Raw genomic sequence first — 20,849 nt, forward strand, 5'->3', positions numbered from 1 at the left:
TGCCCCCTCATTTCCTCTTCCTCCATTCACATTGTGATACCACCCATTTCTTGTTTCTTTCCTACTAATGTATGATTCCTCTTTCCCAATCTCATTTAGATATTCTTCTGGATATCTCCAAAAATGTTGTGTTCTTCAAGCCTAAGTCCTGAACCCACCTTTCTTCTCACCGTGCACACTTTCCTTTGTGAATGTCATTAATCCCTAAAGGCTTGGCTCTGGAAACACGTATCTAAATGTATATATGGCCTGTTCTGGTTTGCTAAAGCTGCCAAAATGCAATATACCAGACATGGATTGACTTTTTTTTTTTTTTTTAATCATCATTTTATTGAGATATATTCACATACCACGCAGTCATACAAAACAAATTGTACTTTCGATTGTTTACAGTACCATTACATAGTTGTACATTCAACACCTAAATCAATCCCTGACACCTTCATTAGCACACACACAAAAATAACAAGAATAATAATTAGAGTGAAAAAGAGCAATTGAAGTAAAAAAGAACACTAGGTACCTTTGTCTGTTTGTTTGCTTCCCCTACTTTTCTACACATCCATCCATAAACTAGACAAAGTGGAGTTTGGTCCTTATGGCATTCCCAATCCCACTGTCACCCCTCATAAGCTACATTTTTATACAACTGTCTTCGAGATTCATGGGTTCTGGGTTGTAGTTTAATAGTTTCAGGTATCCACCACCAGCTACCCCAATTCTTTAGAACCTAAAAAAGGTTGTCTAAAGTGTGCGTAAGAGTGCCCACCAGAGTGATCTCTCGGCTCGTTTTGGAATCTCTCTGCCACTGAAGCTTATTTCATTTCCTTTCACATCCCCCTTTTGGTCAAGAAGATGTTCTCCATCCCACGATGCCGGGTCTACATTCCTCCCCGGGAGTCATATTCCACGTTGCCAGGGAGATTCACTTCCCTGGGTGTCTGATCCCACGTAGGGGGGAGGGCAGTGATTTCACCTTTCAAGTTGGCTTAGCTAGAGAGAGAGGGCCACATCTGAGCAACAAAGAGGCATTCAGGAGGAGACTCTTAGGCACAAATACAGGGAGGCCTAGCCTCTCCTTTGCAGCAACCGTCTTCCCAAGGGTAAAACTTATGGTAGAGGGCTCAACCCATCAAACCACCAGTCCCCTATGTCTGTGGTCATGTTAGCAACCATGGAGGTGGGGTAGGCGAATACCCCTGCATTCTCCACAGGCTCCTCAAGGGGGCACTACATCTTTTTTTTTTTTTTTTTCCTTGTTTGTCTTTTTTCTTTTTTTTTTTTTTTTTTTTTTTAACTTTCCCTTCTTTTTTCAAATCAACTGTATGAAAAAAAAAGTTAAAAAGAAAACAAACATACAATAAAAGAACATTTCAAAGAGACCATAGCAAGGGAGTAAGAAAAAGACAACTAACCTAAGATAACTGCTTAACTTCCAACATGTTCCTACTTTACCCCAAGAAAGTTACATACTATAGCAACATTTCAGTGAACTTGTTCCTACTACATCCATCAGAAATTAACAGACCATAGTCATTTCTGGGCATCACCAGAACGTTAAATAGCTTATCTGTTCTTCTTGGATTATTGTTCCCCCTTCCTTAATTGCTCTCTACTGCTAGTTCCCCTACATTCTACATTATAAACCATTTGTTTTACATTTTTCAAAGTTCACATTAGTGGTAGCATATAATATTTCTCTTTTTGTGCCTGGCTTATTTCGCTCAGCATTATGTCTTCAAGGTTCATCCATGTTGTCATATGTTTCACGAGATCGTTCCTTCTTACTGCCGCGTAGTATTCCATCGTGTGTATATACCACATTTTATTTATCCACTCATCTGTTGAAGGACATTTGGGTTGTTTCCATCTCTTGGCAATTGTGAATAATGCTGCTATGAACATTGGCGTGCAGATATCTGTTCGTGTCACTGCTTTCCGATCTTCCGGGTATATCCTGAGAAGTGCAATCGCTGGATCGAATGGTAGCTCTATCTCTAGTTTTCTAAGGAACTGCCAGACTGACTTCCAGAGTGGCTGAACCATTATACAGTCCCACCAACAATGAATAAGAGTTCCAATTTCTCCACATCCCCTCCAGCATTTGTAGTTTCCTGTTTGTTTAATGGCAGCCATTCTAACCGGTGTTAGATGGTATCTCATTGTGGTCTTAATTTGCATCTCTCTAATAGCTAGTGAAGCTGAACATTTTTTCATGTGTTTCTTGGCCATTTGTATTTCCTCTTCAGAGAACTGTCTTTTCATATCTTTTGCCCATTTTATAATTGGGCTGTCTGTACTATTGTCATTGAGTTGTAGGATTTCTTTGTATATGCAAGATATCAGTCTTTTGTCAGATACATGGTTTCCAAAAATTTTTTCCCATTGAGTTGGCTGCCTCTTTACCTTTTTGAGAAATTCCTTTGAGGTGCAGAAACTTCTAAGCTTGAGGAGTTCCCATTTATCTATTTTCTCTTTTGTTGCTTGTGCTTTGGGTGTAAAGTCTAGGAAGTGGCCTCCTAATACAAGGTCTTGAAGATGTTTTCCTACATTATCTTCTAGGAGTTTTATGGTACTTTCTTTTATATTGAGATCTTTGGTCCATTTTGAGTTAATTTTTGTGTAGGGGGTGAGGTAGGGGTCCTCTTTCATTCTTTTGGATATGGATATCCAACTCTCCCAGCCCCATTTGTTGAAAAGACCATTATGGCTCAGTTCGGTGACTTTGGGGGCCTTATCAAAGATCAGTCGGCCATAGATCTGAGGGTCTATCTCTGAATTCTCAATTCGATTCCATTGATCTATATGTCTATCTTTGTGCCAGTACCATGCTGTTTTGGCAACTGTGGCTTTATAATAGGCTTCAAAGTCAGGGAGTGTAAGTCCTCCCACTTCGTTTTTCTTTTTTAGAGTGTCTTTAGCAATTCGAGGCATCTTCCCTTTCCAAATAAATTTGATAACTAGCTTTTCCAAGTCTGCAAAGTAGGTTGTTGGAATTTTGATTGGGATTGTATTGAATCTGTAGATGAGTTTGGGTAGAATTGACATCTTAATGACATTTAGCCTTCCTATCCATGAACATGGAATATTTTTCCATCTTTTAAGGTCCCCTTCTATTTCTTTTAGTAGAGTTATGTAGTTTTCTTTGTATAGGTCTTTTACATCTTTGGTTAAGTTTATTCCTAGGTACTTGATTTTTTTTAGTTGCTATTGAAAATGGTATCTTTTTCTTGAGTGTCTCTTCAATTTGTTCATTTCTAGCATATAGAAACATTACTGACTTATGTGCATTAATCTTGTATCCCGCTACTTTGCTAAATTTGTTTATTAGCTCTAGTAGGTGTATCATTGATTTCTCAGGGTTTTCTAGATATAAGATCATATCATCTGCAAACAATGACAGTTTTACTTCTTCTTTTCCAATTTGGATGCCTTTTATTTCTTTGTCTTGCCGGATTGCCCTGGCTAGCACTTCCAGCACAATGTTGAATAACAGTGGTGACAGCGGGCATCCTTGTCTTGTTCCTGATCTTAGAGGGAAGGCTTTCAGTCTCTCACCATTGAGTACTATGCTGGCTGTGGGTTTTTCATATATGCTCTTTATCATGTTGAGGAAGTTTCCTTCAATTCCTACCTTTTGAAGTGTTTTTATCAAAAAGGGATGTTGGATTTTGTCAAATGCTTTTTCAGCATCTATTGAGATGATCAATTGATTTTTCCCTTTCGAGTTTTTAATGTGTTGTAATACATTGATTGTTTTTCTTATGTTGAACCATCCTTGCATGCCTGGAATGAACCCCACTTGGTCATGGTGTATGATTTTTTTAATGTGTCTTTGGATTCGATTTGCAAGTATTTTGTTGAGGATTTTTGCATCTATATTCATTAGGGAGATTGGCCGGTAGTTTTCCTTTTTTGTAGCATCTTTGCCTGGTTTTGGTATTAGATTGATGTTAGCTTCATAAAATGAGTTAGGTAGTGTTCCATTTTTTTCAATGTTTTGAAAGAGTTTGAGTAAGATTGGTGTCAGTTCTTTCTGGAAAGTTTGGTAGAATTCCCCTGTGAAGCCATCTGGCCCTGGGCATTTATTTGTGGGAAGATTTTTGATGACTGATTGGATCTCTTTGCTTGTGATGGGTTGGTTGAGGTCTTCTATTTCTTCTCTCGTCAGTCTAGGTTGTTCATATGTTTCCAGGAAATTGTCCCTTTCTTCTACATTATCCAGTTTGTTGCCATACAGTTGTTCATAATATCCTCTTATAATTTTTTTAATTTCTTCAGGATCTGCAGTTATGTCACCTTTTTCATTCATTATTTTGTTTATATGGGTCTTCTCTCTTTTTGATTTTGTCAGTCTAGCTAGGGGCTTGTCAATCTTGTTGATCTTCTCAAAGAACCAACTTTTGGTGATATTTATCCTTTCTATTGTTTTTTTGTTCTCTATGTCATTTATTTCTGCTTTAATCCTTGTTATTTCTTTTCTTGTACTTGGTTTAGGATTGGTTTGCTGTTCATTTTCTAGCTTCTTCAGTTGATCCATTAGTTCTTTGATTTTGGCTCTTTCTTCCTTTTTAATATATGCGTTTAGTGCTATAAATTTCCCCCTTAGCACTGCTTTTGCTGCATCCCATAGGTTTTGGTATGTTGTGTTCTCATTTTCATTCGTCTCTATATATTTAGCAATTTCTCTTGCTATTTCTTCTTTAACCCACTGATTGTTTAGGAGTGTGTTGTTTAACCTCCAGGTATTTGTGAATTTTCTAAGTCTCTGATGGTTATTGACTTCTAATTGTATTCCATTGTGGTCAGAGAATGTGCTTTGAATAATTTCAATCTTTTTAAATTTATTGAGGCTTGTTTTATGTCCCAGCATATGATCTATTCTGGAGAAAGTTCCGTGAGCACTAGAAAAGTATGTGTATCCTGTTGATTTGGGATGTAATGTCCTGTAGATGTCTGTTAAATCTAATTCATTTATCAGATTGTTTAGGTTTTCAATTTCCTTATTGGTCTTCTGTCTGGTTGATCTATCTATAGGAGAGAGTGATGTGTTGAAGTCTCCCACAATTATTGTGGAAACATCAATTGCTTCCTTTAGTTTTGCCAATGTTTCTCTCATGTATTTTGTGGCACCTTGATTGGGTGCATAGACATTTACGATTGTTATTTCTTCTTGCTGAATTGCCCCTTTTATTAGTATGTAGTGGCCTTCTTTGTCTCTCAAAACATCCCTGCATTTGAAGTCTATTTTATCTGAGATTAATATTGCTACACCTGCTTTCTTTTGGCTGTAGCTTGCATGAAATATTTTTTTCCATCCTTTCACTTTCAGTTTCTTTGTGTCCCTGTGTCTAAGATGAGTCTCTTGTATGCAACATATTGATGGTTCATTTTTTTTGATCCATTCTGCGAATCTATATCTTTTAATTGGGGAGTTTAATCCATTTACATTCAACGTTAAAACCGTGAAGGCATTTCTTGAATCGGCCATCTTATCCTTTGGATTATGTTTGCCATATTTTTCCCTCTCTCTATTAATATCCTTTATTGTACCCATACCGAATCTCTTTAGTACTGAACCTTTCTCCAAGTCTCTCTGTCCTGTCTTTGTTTCTCTGTCTGTAGGGCTCCCTTTAGTATCTCCAGTAGGGCAGGTCTCTTGTTAGCAAATTCTCTCAGCATTTCTTTGTCTGTGAAAAATTTAAGCTCTCCCTCAAATTTGAAGGAGAGCTTTGCTGGATAAAGTATTCTTGGCTGGAAATTCCTCTCACTCAGAATTTTAAATATATCGTGCCACTGCCTTCTCGCCTCCATGGTGGCTGCTGAGTAGTCACTACTTAGTCTTATGCTGTTTCCTTTGTATGTGGTGAATTGCTTTTCTCTTGCTGCTTTCAGAACTTGCTCCTTCTCTTCTCTGTTTGACAGTGTGATCAGTATATGTCTCGGAGTGGGTTTTTTTTGGATTTATTCTATTTGGAGTTCGCTGAGCATTTATGATTTGTGTATTTATGTTGTTTAGAAGATTTGGGAAGTTTTCCCCAACAATTTCTTTGAATACTCTTCCTAGACCTTTACCCTTTTCTTCCCCTTCTGGGACACCAATGAGTCTTATATTCGGACGTTTCATATTATCTATCATATCCCTGAGGTCCATTTCGAGTTTTTCAATTTTTTCCCCATTCTTTCTTTTATGCTTTCATTTTCCATTCTGTCATCTTCCAGGTCACTGATTCGTTGTTCAGCTTCCTCTAGTCTTGTACTATGAGTGTCCAGAATCTTTTTAATTTGGTCAACAGTTTCTTTAATTTCCATAAGATCATCCATTTTTTTATTTAGTCTTGCAATGTCTTCTTTATGCTCTTCTAGGGTCTTCTTGATTTCCTTCATATCCCGTACTAGGGTCTCATTGTTCATCTTTAGTTCTTTGAGTAGCTGCTCTAGGTGTGTCTCTTCTGGTCTTTTGATTTGGGTGCTTGGGCTTGGGTTATCCATATCGTCTGGTTTTTTCATATGCTTTATAATTTTCTGTTGTTTTTGGCCTCGTGGCATTTGCTGACCTTGATAGGGTTCTTTTAGGGTTTGTAGACCAGTTGAAGTCCTTATCTCTAATTTATCAGATCTACAGCTTCGTGGAGTACACTTTCTCTAACTAACCAGCAGGTGGCGTCCACGAGCCACCTGTTCTCCACAAGCCAGATCTCCCCTGCTTAGCCGTTTTGGTGAGTGGGGGAGTGAGTCTTGTGGGGCCCAATTGGTGTCCCAAGCTTGCGTGTGTAGTTGGTGTTGCCTGCCCTGTATGTGGGGCGTGTTTCTGGGCAGTCGGGGAGGGGGGGTGGCCCTAACAATCAAATCTCCCTGATGATCCTAGAGTTTTAAAGCTACTGCAATAGTCTAATCCTTCAGTTCAGTCCTGCCACAGTTTGTCTCTGCCACTGACCCACAAGTCTTTGGTATTGGCGTATGGCTCCTGAGACTTGCAAGTGGGCCCCTCTTCCAGGCTGTGCACCCCGGGTCCTCTGTTGAGGGATGACTGTGCTATGTCACAGGTGAGTGCCGTCCCCCCAGGGCAGTTCTGGGCTGCTGGGCTGTGTTGGGAGGCTCCCAGTCTGCTCAAATGATGGCTGAATGGGGCTCTGTTAATTCACACTGCTCCCCCTTCCCAGCTCTGGGACATTCAGCTGAGGTTGCAGGGAAGGCTAATGTCCACGCCCAGTTTTGTGGTGTGTGCCTGTTATTTGAAGCACGTCCGTCACACTGGGTTGTCTGGGGCAGCTCTGGGCTATGGGGCTGGCGATGGGCAGGAGTGTTTCCTGTCCACCAGGATGGTGGCTGTGAGCGGACACCCCCCTTTTCTTGGGAAGTTGTGTTGTTTAGTGAATTTTCTCAGCCACTGGATTATTGCCTTTTGTCTCAGAGCTCTCTTAGTTCTGCTCTTGACTTGATGTGCCCAAATTTCAATTCTTTGAAGCTTTCTGTATTGAGCTTCTTAGAGTAATTGTTTTAGAAAAAGCAAAAAGGATTTAAAAAAAAAAAAAAAAAAAAAACGGCCCTCCTCAGAGATCTAATGGGTTATTGAAATGCTAATAGACAAAGCAACCAGGGCCATTAAGGAAAGGTGCCCAAGGCAGAGAGATCAGCCTTGCTTCGGGATTTGCATATGCGCCTCAAGGCCTGATCTCCGCCCTTCCCCTTTCTGTGTTCACCAGAACTCCAAAAATCCTCTGCTTTTATTTTGGAGTTTTTCGTGTTGTTTTTTTTCTATGCCTGTCTCCTCTCTGCTGGGCTGGCTGCTCTCAGAGTCTCTGGTGTCTGGCCTCAGTCTATCTATGGTTGGAGTTTGAATCAGTAGAATGAGTTTCCGATAAGAGCAGCCACTGCAATTCTCCCTTCTCCTTCCTGGAGCTGACAGCCCCTCCTCCCCCGGGACTGAGCCTGGCAGGGAGGGGCGCGGGTCCCCTGGCCGCAAAAACTTACAGATTTCGCTGATCTCAGCAGTTCCACGTTTTCATGAGTGTTGTATGAAGTATGCCCAAAGACAGATTGCTCTGTGGTGTCCAGTCCACGCAGTTCCTGGCTTTTTACCTACTTTCCTGGAGGAGTAACTAAAACATACAGCTCACCAGTCTGCCATCTTGCCCCGCCTCTCCCATGGATTGACTTTTACAATGGGGGTTTATTGGTTCAAAAATTTACAGTTGTAAGGCCAAGAAAATAGCCCAATTAAGGCATCAACAGGATGATACCATCTTTAACGAAGGGCTGATAGCATCTGGGGTTCCTCTGTCACATGGGAAGGCCCATGGCCAGAATCTGCCAGTCCTTTCCCAGGTTTAGCTTCTGGTTTCCGTGGCTTTCTCCAAAATGTCTCTGGGCTTCTGTGTTAGCGTCTCTCTTAGCTTCTCCAGGGGGCAAACTCCGGATTACATATCTTAGCTTCTCTCTTAGCTTCTCTAAGCTCTCTCTCTCTCCGTTGAGCTCTCTTAAAGGACTCCAGTAAAGGATAAAGACCCACCTTGAATGGGCGTGGTCACTTCTCCAAGGAAACAATCTAATCAAAAGGTCTCACCCACAACAGGTCTGTCCCCACAAGATTAGATTAAAAGTACATGGCCTTTTGTGGGATACATAACAGATTCAAAGTAGCACAGGCTTAACTCAACCTCTACCTCCACAAAGTTTCTCCTCCTCTTGTATTTCCTATGTCAGTAAATAGAAGAATAATAAGCAAATAAGATGTCACCCAAGCCTTTCAAATCCATTCACACCTTTTACCACCTCCCTATCTTCCTAATCTAACTCCTCTTCATATTTTGTCAGGCTCCCAGTTTGTCCCCATTTTTCCAGTCTTTCATTACTTTCTTTTCTTTACATAGAATTGAGTGATCCTCCTCTAAAATGCAAGTGCAATGCTCTCTTTCATGATTAAAAGCCTATGATGACATTCTAAATTTCAATTTCAATATTACTTAAAAACCTATTCCTGATGTGATCCCTCCTCACCTCAATTAGAACAAAATGACCTAATTACTTTGCTGTATTATTGTGTGCTCTCTCACCTCTCCAACAATTCTGAATATTTTCACACGATTGTGGCTTTCTGGGCCACTCCCTTATTTTCCCTTTTCTTTTTGACTGGATAGTTCCTTCTCCTACTTTACATGCAGCTTAGATTTTATTTCTGCTGGAAAGCCTCTTAGATGCCCTGATTCCTATGTTCTCTGACTGAACTAAGTCATTCCCCTATCATTTTATGTTCTGGTTTGCTAATGCTGCCAGAATGCAAAATATCAGAAATGGACTGGCTTTTATAAAGGGGGTATATTCAGTTACACAGTTACAGTCTTAAGGCCAGAAAGTGCCAAGGTAATACACGAACAATCAGGTACCTTCACTGGAAGATAGCCAATGGCACCTGGAAAACCTCTGTTAGTTGGGAAGGCATGTGGCTGGTGTCTGCTCTGGAATTCTGGTTTCAAAATGGCTTTCTCCCATTTCTCACATCTCCAGGCAGCTACAGCCTAGAGATGTTCCTCTCTAGGCTGTAGCTGCTTTCAAAATGTCACTCTCACTTGCTCTTGGGGCATTTGTCCTCTATTAGCTTGTCCATGGCAAAAGTCTGCTTTCAACAGTCGTCTTCAAACTGTCTCTCATCTGCAGCTCCTCTCTCAGCTCCTGTGCATTCTTCAAAGTGTTCCTCTTGGCTGTAGCAAGCTTGCTCCTTCTGTCTGAGCTTATATAGTGCTCTAGTAAACTAATCAAGGCCCACACTGAATGGGTGGGACCACGCCTCCATGGAAATTATCTAATCAGAGTTATCACCTACAGTTGGGTGGGTCACATCTCCATGGAAACAATCAAAGAATTACAATCTAATCAACACTAATATGTTTGCCCACACAAGATTGCATCAAAGATAATGGGATTATGGGGGGCATAATACATTCAAACTGGCACATTTTACTTGGCTACTCAAAATGTATCACACTACATAGTAATTGGCTATGTGCTTGTTAGCATCCTTTACCAGAGTCCAGGCTCAATTTTGAGTGGTAAGTGTTAGGTTTAGGCCTTGGGCCCTCACACCACCCCTGCCCTTAGGAATTCTGATAAAGCCACCACCAACCCCCAAGGTAGGAAGCCTGCAGGTCCACAATAAGCCACTGCCTCTGCCCTCAGGAATTCTGCAAGCTTGCTATAATGTTTAGAATTTTAAACTTTCCCACTCCCAAGCCCCGCTCTCAAACCAGCCAACAGAAACCTGCCAACTACCTTCTTTCCCAAAAGCAGCCACTGAAAGACTGCAAACCTAAATCTACCAGCCTCCCTGTCCCTGGACAAAGAACTTCCCGCCAACCATCCTTTGTAAGCCCTGCTGTTCCCTTGGCTGGGGCTGTCGCCATCTTTGGCTTCAGCCCGCCTGTGCAGAGCCAGATAATAAAACTCCTTTTGATCGAGTTTTCATCTCTTCGCTTCTTCATTGAAAAACCTAACAATAACCTGCTTTAAATTCTTCTTCGCTGTATTTGGTGCCCTTAATGCAACATCCAGACCATTGTGGTTACTCACTAAATACCATTCAAAGAATGAATATGCAAATGGAATAGTGCTGTTTTTGTTATTGACATTGTAGAATATATAATACTTAACATTAACTTGATTATCCTCCATTCCTCATTCTGACTTCTTGAGTGACATGACGTGAGGCCTGAAAAATGTTCATTCATAGGAAATAAGTTATGTTTTCATAATTCTACAATGCTTAAGTTTACGTAACAACTTGGCTAGGGTTATGATGTCTAATTGGTCAAGGAAGCACTTGCCTGATTGTTACTCTTAGAGAATTCTGTGGATTTCATCTATGGTTTACTGTATCTACAATTAACAAATGAGACTGCCTTCAGCAGTGAGAAGTTTCATCCAATCAGTTGAAGGTCTGAAGGAGAGAACTGATGATTTCAGCAGTCAGAAGAAGAATTTCTATTTCTACTTCAGCCAGATGGCTTCTCCAAGGGAATTCATTGAAACTTGCATCAAAGTTCCCAATTTGCAGCCTGTCGTAGGGATTCAGACTTGCCAATCCCCAAGGTCACATGTACCAGTTCAAATAATAAATATCTTAATGCTTATGTGTGTTTCTGTGTATACCTGTTTCAGTTCTGTTTCTCTGGAGAAACCTAATACAAATGCCCACCCTGCCTCAAATCATCCATAATTCTTCTGGGTGTTTTCTTATCTCAAGGAAATACATTTAATCAAATACCTTCCTTCTATACATGGGATACAGATTGTCAATATGCGGTAACCAAGTTGTTTCAATATAAAATGAGGACACTGTTTCTGAGAAATGCATTGATCTCAAAAGGCAGAGTTAGTCTTCTTTTGTGAGAATCTTTGAAATAAAGCTGCTTGTGCAGTTGAAGGTGTCAACACTTTGATATTTCAAAGCCTAAATTATTCAGGTACCACAGAGCTGAGCATTCTACATCTGCCAATGTCACATTTATAAAGCTCAGATGGCTACGATGCAATGTTCTGTTCAAGTCTTCTGATATTTGAAATTAAGAGAAGAGCCCTTTCATTTCAGCAGCTCCTAGGGCTCCTCCATTCTTCATGCTGTTGCCCTGAAGCTCGGCATTCATCAACTGCTTGCTTGCAATTTGAATACATTGTTAATGGAGTGGACAGCTTCTGAGCTTAGAAGTTCAATTTATACTCTGGGGCAGGGAAAAACTTTTGATATCTCTGAGATTTGTTATTGAATCAAGGGCCTGGTTTGGAGTCAGAAATGTATTAGACAAATTATCTGAAAGGAGTGAATAAAATACGTTGATCCTGAATAGCATCTGCCCAAGCTGCAACCATGTTTCAGTATATGGCATCCAAAGAATATGCTTCCCTCCTCCCAGATGGTTTGAGAATCTATTCTCAAGAAATCAAGTACGAACACTGTGATCATCTACCCACATTATAAAACACTATTTTGTGCTATTCCCTGTAATGCAAAGCTTCATGTCGACTGGCTTGAAGTCACAACTGTAAACTCCAGGGCTAATCTACCTTTTGTTTGTTTGTCAAACATATCAGAGTTGTATATATACATATACAACTAATACAATTTGCTTCAAATGCTCGAGTTCCCCAGCCTCAAAGAATCTGTCATTTGAATCAGTCTGAAATTATTCTGGAAGTGACATTTGGACTGAATGATCCTTGTGGTAAAAAATAATTTTAAATATTTTTGGGGGATATAACGCACAATCTAGGGGAGGTATACTATCAATAATACTGATGAATGAAGTTATATCCTCTACACACTTTTGTGTCCAACCCACGCAAAATCCAACTTCAAATAGGTACTCAATAAGTAGTTTTTAATCAAGAAGAAATTAAAATAGCATCCATGATGCACATTACTCTCAAAAGTGCAATTGTTAAAAATGTCTAAAATAAAACAAAGTACTTATCCACAATACCATTCCTTTTTTGAAGTGATGTTGGTCTTTTTTCCACTCCTAGGATATATTTTTCTTTCTTTGGAGATTTGGTCACCACAATACCCAATTACTTCCGAGCCTGCTATAGACCTAACCTACCCTTAAGTATTGGCTAGAGTGACTCCTCTATGAAGGATTTTCTAACTATTTCAACCCAGAATGACCTCCCTTGTCTCACATTTATATGACTTAACATCTGCCCCATTTATTTGGCATTAAGCTATCCATTGCCTTGTGACATCTGTTCTATTTTTGGCTGATATTGCTCTTGACCTTTTAATATACATATCTTGTCTCCGTAACTGGATGGAATGCTCCTTGAGGACAGGGTCATGAATTGAATCATGTATTTTTACACCTAGAAGAAACTTCAGAGATGAAATAGCCCAACACCTTCATTTTATAATTGGGAAGAAAAGAGTCTGGTAGAAGTTAAATGACAGATTTAAGGTCAAACAATAATTTAGAGAGCCTGAAATAGAGTTCCTGGCTTGAAATACACTGCTCTTTATAGTGTGTTCCACTGTAACTTTCATAACATATTAGAGTTGGAGCAGGCATTAGTGATACAGCATCCTCAATTTATAGAGTGGGAAACTGAAGCTCAGAGAAGCTGTGAAATAGTTGCCAGTGTCATATATTGAGTTAATTCTAGCAGGCCTGGGAATACAATTCAGATTTCCTGACGGTTTGCACAATGCTTTGCCCAATGACCTAAACTTCCTTCATTTTTTTTGTGTTCTCCCAAAGTTCTGTGTACAGAGTAAATACCTATTAAATATCAGTTAAATTTTATAAGTAATAAAAAATCAGTGTCTACAGTACTGAATCCTGGAATCTGACATTTCAATGGAAATTGAGAAATAATAAACTTCAAAGTTTAACCTCACTCTCCTTTCATTTTTCTTTTTCTGTATTCCACCCACTTTCATTTTAAGAGATGCAAGTTGTATATAAAAATGGATGGATACAGGGATACATCTTTTTGTTGAAAAAATATGCCTCCTGCCTCATACAGCTTTAAGGAGCCAAATCCTCACCATTTCGTAAATGCCAGTTCTATTTTTCCACAGAACTCTGTGGAAAAATTTTTTTTAATTTTTAATTTATCCTCTTTTAATTTATCCGCTTTTTAATTTATCCTCACCCACTGGTTTCTTCTTATGTTTGGAAAATTCTCCCTTGCCGTGTCTCATATGCAGAATAATCCCGTACAAGAAATATAACCCTTTGCCCAGAGAAGTCCATGGGAGGTCTCCTGTTATAATCAGGTTATCCATGCACTTGGCAATCCGAAGCACTTCAGGTTTTCATGTTTTTCCATAACTCCATAAAACTGAAAACACAATCTCTGTAAATCTCAAAAGTTCAGGGATCTTCTCAGTTTAACTTGGTTTATGAATTTTGCTTCAGCTGGTCCCTTCTGTTCAATAAAACCAGTTACTGGATTCAGCAATTTACTGTGATCCTGAGAAGAACCTGCATCTTATGGAAGGAACTCTGCCATTGATTAACAGGGTAATCTTAACCAAGTCATTTAATGTCTTTGGGCTGTTTCTTCATCTGGCAAAAACAAATAAGCAAACAATAACAAGAGTTTGAGTTAAATGATCTCTACATTTACCTGCCCCTTCTCTCTCTTGATAATTACATTAAGATGGTTGATTGAAGTCACTAATCTATTTTTCCACCTGCAGAAATCCTTGAAAATTACACAAAAGCTATTTTATAAATCTTAATTCCCAGGAGTGATAGAAATAAGGAAAATTATGATTAGAGTGCCACAAGATTTTAGGAGTTCCTGGAAGACAACACCTAACATTTGTTGAGGGCTTACAATGTGCTAAGAACTTCATCAGCATTAACTCACTTATTCTGTGCAATGATTCTGTGAGATAAGCTCTGTTATAATCCTCATTTTAAGACAAGATACCAGAAACACTGAGTCTTTTAAAGTAACATGTCCAAAAGTATATAGCAAGTTAGACAATTCCTGTGCTTTGCAGCCAGAGTCAGGTTCCAGAGTCTGTGTTCTCAATTCTCACCCTCCACTGTCTTTCAGAGACCATCTGGAGAAAGACCATGTGTTCAGGCTGCTGGATAAATGAGATCTGAGAAATCTACAAACTCTCACAACCACGGGAGAAAAAGAATGAAGTACAAGACTAAAAAACATAAGGAGCCAGAAAGTGTGTTGGAGGGTGGACAGTTGTAGGGGTTAGGTGTTTTGGTTAAAACTCAATGTATTTAATTTAAAAACCTTACTTGGAACAGCAAGACACTAGATCTAAGCCTGATTTCTTTTAAAAAATGAATGCATTCATTCTCTTTATTCCTTTCTCAATTGTCATTTTGTTCCCTGTACAGAACATCCTGTCAACATTTTTTACTTGTCTCTTAGTGTCCTCTACTGTCCTTTGAATTGTCCATTAAGGAGCTATCTAAGAATTCCATTGTATGACTATCACTGTACTAGCTACTAGATGCCACGAATGCAAAATAAATAGATGAAAAGTTCTTAGAGAATTCACAGAATTTCTGATTTATCTGCGGGGAGAAAGCCTATATAGAGGGCAATTGCATTATGACTTGAAAACTGGAGTGATTTTATGTTGTAAACTGTAATGGGAACAACCACCCAAATGACACCTAGTCCTGTCCCTGCTATTAAGAAGGACCTCATCATTGGCTAAGGCCTAGTTAGTTTATCTGTAAAATGGGAGAGGTGGACTAGTTTGTCTCTAAGCTCTGTCCCTGGTATAAATATTCATGCCTTTGAGTTTTGGTTAGATCTTGGAGACCCCCCTTTTATTTCTTCTCTTCAATTGTATTACTTATATATTTTATGGTAGGTGATGCTTTAATATACTTGGTAAGATATTTGGTGTTCCTCAAAAAAATTCCAGTGGACAGATGCTGACCTCTTGAGAAAATGGTCTACCATTTTATGGCTGATATTAATCCTTTAAAATTATATAATTAGGAGAAATGGGAAGTTTTCTGCCTGATTCTTTCAAATGGCCTTTGTCCAGTCAGCAATCTTTGGGATAAATGAGTGGATGTTGCAAACTCTTCTTCCTTAAAGTAAATGACCACATCAGTGGTTGCCCCAGCTGAAATCTATGCTGTATTATTAGCTTTCATTTCTGTCCCCAATATGTTCATATTTTATCCATTTCATTTTGCACCAAATGTCTTGCTTCTTGGGTCCTTCATCTTATTCCAGCTGCCTTTCTTTCTCAAGGCATATTTAACCAGGTGTCTATGAGCATTTTTAGGCCTTAGTCATTGATTTGGCACTTCTCAAAAGAAAAGCTTAAGCAGAAATCTGGCCTTTATATTTTAATTGTCCTTGATCAAAGGATCTGCTGCTGGATTCCCCAAACATATCTTTTTCTTATGTGTCTATTCTTATTTTTTTGACTGAATTCTTAGAATCTTAGCCTCATAGTTGTTGGTTTTAATTTTGGGGTTCATCTGTACCAAGTGCTTACCTTCTATTGCTTTGAATTTAGACATATGACACATGTTATTCACTGTAGCCATGCATATGCTTTGAGGGTTGAAGCCCTGGTGAAGACAATTTTGTACAATTTGGTTTTATTTACAATGATGAAAAAATGATATTTGAAATAAAACTCTTAGGGATATTTGAAATAAAACTATATAAAATAAGTCCCAGGGAATCAAAATTATTAACAGTACATTTCCGCACAATTGAATAGCTCAACCAAGCAGTGAAATCAACACAGCCACAGAGAGATTCCCCAACAGTCCTTGGCTAGTGATATAAAACCATGACTTGCCATTTCCAAATATAATTTAACACAGTAAGTTTAATTCCTAACTATGAAAATATGGTGTTAAGAATTATAAATGTCTTTTGTCAACTCTGTTGCATTCCAATTTACTGAATTCATGTTTGTATACTAAGATGCTTAATTCACTCAGACTAGAGACCCTCCAAAATTAATCCTAAAAAAATTAAATTAAGAATAGAGATATTTGTGATTTATTGCATTCCTTCTAGAAAAACACCTTAGTTAATTAAAAAAGCTTCGGGTGACCATAAGTTTCAATTAATTTTACCTGTAATTTTAGATAGTTAAAAAGGCTATAAGAAGGAGGAGAATAAGTATAGCTTGCAAGCAAGCTAAAACCATTTTAATTCTCCTGGTTTATTAAAACCTATTCAAGTCTTTGATGGTCTATGAAATCATGGTATTCTATCAATTACTATCTCAAAAGATTTCTGAAACATTTTTTAAGTGAGAAGGGAGTAAATTATGGGTTTGTCTTTTAAAATGTGTTTTATTATGTCATTACTTCAAAGAATGTCAGTAACTCAGCACCAGTTTGAATGGTTATGGAACATTTGTAATTCAAGGGGGTGTGATTATCATTGTATATTCTGGTATAAAAAAAGACTTTAGCCAGATTACTTTTTATCGGCTCATGAATTTAGATGCAGTTCCTTTAGTTCCATAATGCAGCTGTCTAGGGGTAGATATATGCAACTCTCCAGATTGGCTGCCATTGAAAACTTGCAGTCTGAAACTTGATAGTTCAGGATGGGGAGGGATTGTGGCTAATGCGGAAAACATTTTGAAATAAATAGCTACAACAATGACCAAAAAAATGTGATTTGGGTTAGCTGTTTCCCAGGTGATGTTTTTGCTCTGTCTATATAAAGAATAGAAAGAGAGAAATAAAAGAGCCCTCTCTGGATATACTTCTAATGCCATTCTGTATAAGATAAATGCCATTGTTTCCAATCATCCAACAAAATAAGGCCTTTCTGCCACTAAGAATCATTCACTTAACTGCCAAATCTGTTCTCTCATTTAATGTGGCTTTATTAACAACACTTGCCATCAGCAATTTTCAGCTCATTGGCTGATGAAGAATGATACATTCTCCTTTCGTTAATGTTCACTTAAAAAAATAATTCTTAGGCTTCAAATGCTGAATAGGCATACTACTCTTAAAAAGATGTATACTGAGTAAGCGAAGACAAAATCAGTTATGCAGACTTGGTCACAATCTCTGAATGATGACAAGTTCTTGAAGAGATAGCGGAGGATGCAGGTTTGCATTTCCTTCAGATACACCTGTATCTGTTTATTACAGAAAGTTTTCTTTCAGGATTCTCAATAATGAGTGATGTAAGATGTGTCAATTAGGAAGCAAATGTGTGGGAAAGGTTGATACTCTTCATAAAGTCACAGTCTATGGAAGATAGAGAAGCTCTAAGAAGATGGTAAATAAAATGAGACCGTAATAAATACGTGCCATCTGATGTGCGGTTTCAAGGCACAGAAATCCTCTATCTGTGCCTAATTTGGCATCCTTTCCCCACATTCCTCCTTTTAGTAACCTTGTGTTCTAACACCACATGAGGGACACCTAACCAAGCTCAGACTGATCCAAGAGGGCATCCAGGATGAACAAGTCCTGCTGCGTAACCTAAAGGACTCACAGCAATTTGCTGGAAAATAGAAATGAAAGAGCAAGCACTGAAGTCACCAGAGAGACGAGAGAGCCTGAATATTGGTCAAGGAGGTACAAACCACACAGTGCACGAAGAGAAAAGCAAGCTTCAGTGTTGAAGTATAAAGTGTCATCCATAAAATCAGGAAATAATAAATATTTTACATGATTGTTTACTTTTGGAAACAAGGTATATCTTTGTTAATTGTTACTGTTTTCACTATTATTAAGTAAGTATTCTGGTTAATGTTATGAATATGCTGTCTCATATGAGCCTTGAGACAAACCCTATGGAGTTTTAGTACTAACACTCTTGAAAAGAAAAAAAAGAAAAAAAAAAACAATTCATAGAGAAGTAACATTTCTAAGGATCACAGCCAGTCAGTGGCAGGATGTGCCTTGAGTAGAACTCTGTCAAAATCCAAGCATTGTGCTCTCTCTCACCCCATGGGGCTGACTAGAAGGGATAGTAAAAGTGCAGAGCAGAGGAAACTTCTTAACAAGCTGGACTGCTTGGCCAAAACAAAATGTAACCTTGGCAAATGCATTTAGACAAAATACACATAAAAACTACAATAGCACATCCATATGTGTGGAAAGCTTAAAAACCACTATGGGTTAAAAAAAAAAATGCTGAAGTTTACTATGTACTCAATGTATGATGACTGTTTAATCTACCTCTCAAAATATACTTTTCAAAACACTACCACATTCTAGATTCTCTCACAAGGCAATATGGCTTCATTTCAAGAGAATGGGTTAGAGAAGGATGGGGAAGCAGTCAAGACCTGACACGGTACCTGCCTCCAGGGACAAGGTGGTGATGTTGGGAATGAAGCAAATGGAGACACTCACTGTGATGACACAGCTGAGTGTGTGAGGCCCAGTGTTACAAGTGAAAGGCAAGGTGAATTATGATTCAAGAAAGAGCCAGCATTTAATTTCCTGTCATGCAGGAGGAAAAAATCAGGCAGTGGCTTGAACTCTGGAGACTTAGAAGTATGCAGACATCCTCCTGCAGATCATCCCTTGTCTCCAAGTCTCCAGGAGGGCAAGAGGGAAAGTCTCCAACCAGAGCCATGGGCAGAATAAGGCAGACTGCAGGTCTCCTCAACCCTGTGTGGTAGACCTCTAGTCTCTGAATCTCTCTAGGAACCAGACTGAGTAAACATGTACCAAAGTGTAAGGACATTTCTATAAACTATGTCAACCTTGATGGAAAGCAAATATGACTGTTTCAGAGGACATGGGTCTTCCTGTCAATGAAAAGCCCTCAAAGAATTTAAAGTAAAAGGGTCAAAGGATAAACTATCAAAAGAAACAGAATAAAATGTGTGTAGGTGCTTCTATGTCATTTTTTAAAAAAAGAAAGAAACTCACAAAATAATTTGAAAGCCTGTTAGTTATGATCAGTTATGATCCTAGATGTGAAAGAAGTACTGCATAAACTCTTACTGGGTAGAAGTCCTATTGGGAGAAGAAGGAAGCAGAGAAACCATTGAAAAATTTCTGCCTTAAATGTACTTGTCTTGGGATCTGGAGCGGAGCTGGGCTTTAAGTGGGGACATTAGTGAGAATATTGGAGGAAAGGGTAATGTCAGTGGCAAAGGAAAGAAAGAAGATGATGAAGGAGAATTCTGATCTTAGGCTGCAGTACCAGAAGTGGAACATCTAGAACAGGAGAGAGCATAGTCCTGCTCTTCACACACTGGTGAGATTACATCTTGGACTTACCACCAGCTTTGCTTACATCCTGAGATGCCAATACCTGTGCACGACAGCAACTTGAGCACACAGGTCTCCTCCTTCCTCAAGGTACTGAGAGTTTATGATAACTAGACCCAAACAAAGGCAAGAGTAACATCTTATTGTATTTTCCCTGATCTCTTTGCATTTTTAAGGAGGACTGCAGAGGAAAGGCAATGATTAGCTGAAAGATGAAATAGTAAATATTGCTGGAAAAAGCATCCTTCAAAATGCCCTTGAAATGACCCCACATAGATTCCTAGTTCCTCTTATTATGATAAAATGGTCCTAATAGAAACTGAAGATGTATTATGAATAATAAGGCCAAGTTTTAATAAAAAACATGTCTTTACTAATCTAAATGTTCATTCCATCAAACTGAAAAGAATGTTAATCTAAGGGCTATTCTCTTGACACTTGGAAGCCTTCACTTATTCTATTAAGATTCCTCTCCACTCTCTCAATGCCCTAAGATAACAGAGAAACCATGTTTATTTAATACAGGAATTTTCTTAGATGCAATATTTATAGAAAATGTTCCAATATATTTACAAAACATAAGGAAAGTTCCCAGCACAACAGAACATCAGCTTAGTCCATGGTTGTGTCATTTAATTTTCTCTTCTCAATTCAGTAAAAATAGTTGAGATTAAGAATTATAAGTCTCACATTTTTCTTGGTTCTGCATAGTGTAATTTCCACCTTCAAGGAGCATAAACTCTACTTGAAGACATCAGACATTATAAAAAAATCAGTTAAATTAACATATAACACAGTGTAAGATTGAATGATATAGGCTATTCATTGTTCACAGTAAGGACTTCCCCTAACATTTGCAGAACCCAGGACAAGAGTACAATGAAAGCCTACATATAATGTATCTAATTATTTAAAAGTCATAAGTATTTATAACGACCTAGAAGACCAAGCTTGAATTTGGGAGTTTCAGACTCTCTGCTCTGCCCATTACCCACAGAATCATGCTAAATACTATTTGGAATTGAAGCCAGGATTTCTCATAATATAATTTGAGATAAACTTTTCAGCCTCACTGATTATTACTTTCTAGTCCCCCAATTCCATTTTTTTTTCTAAACAAAGAATGTGACATTTGACTTG

The 20,849-nt window shown here is 38.6% G+C and overlaps 1 long non-coding RNA gene across 2 annotated transcripts in view; it reads left to right on the forward strand.

Moving 5' to 3' along the window:
* Positions 1-14,678, forward strand: part of LOC119511578 — a 165,894-nt gene extending 151,216 nt beyond the window's left edge. The window contains exon 4 of one of the 2 annotated variants that reach the window (XR_005212213.1): positions 14,557-14,678. This is a non-coding gene — a long non-coding RNA (uncharacterized LOC119511578). The remainder of the gene's footprint in view (positions 1-14,556) is intronic. The other variant, XR_005212210.1, reaches the window with a different exon arrangement.
* The last annotated feature ends 6,171 nt before the right edge of the window (positions 14,679-20,849 follow it).

Source organism: Choloepus didactylus, chromosome 16, assembly GCF_015220235.1.
Source record: "Choloepus didactylus isolate mChoDid1 chromosome 16, mChoDid1.pri, whole genome shotgun sequence".
Classification (NCBI taxonomy): Eukaryota; Metazoa; Chordata; class Mammalia; order Pilosa; family Megalonychidae; genus Choloepus; species Choloepus didactylus.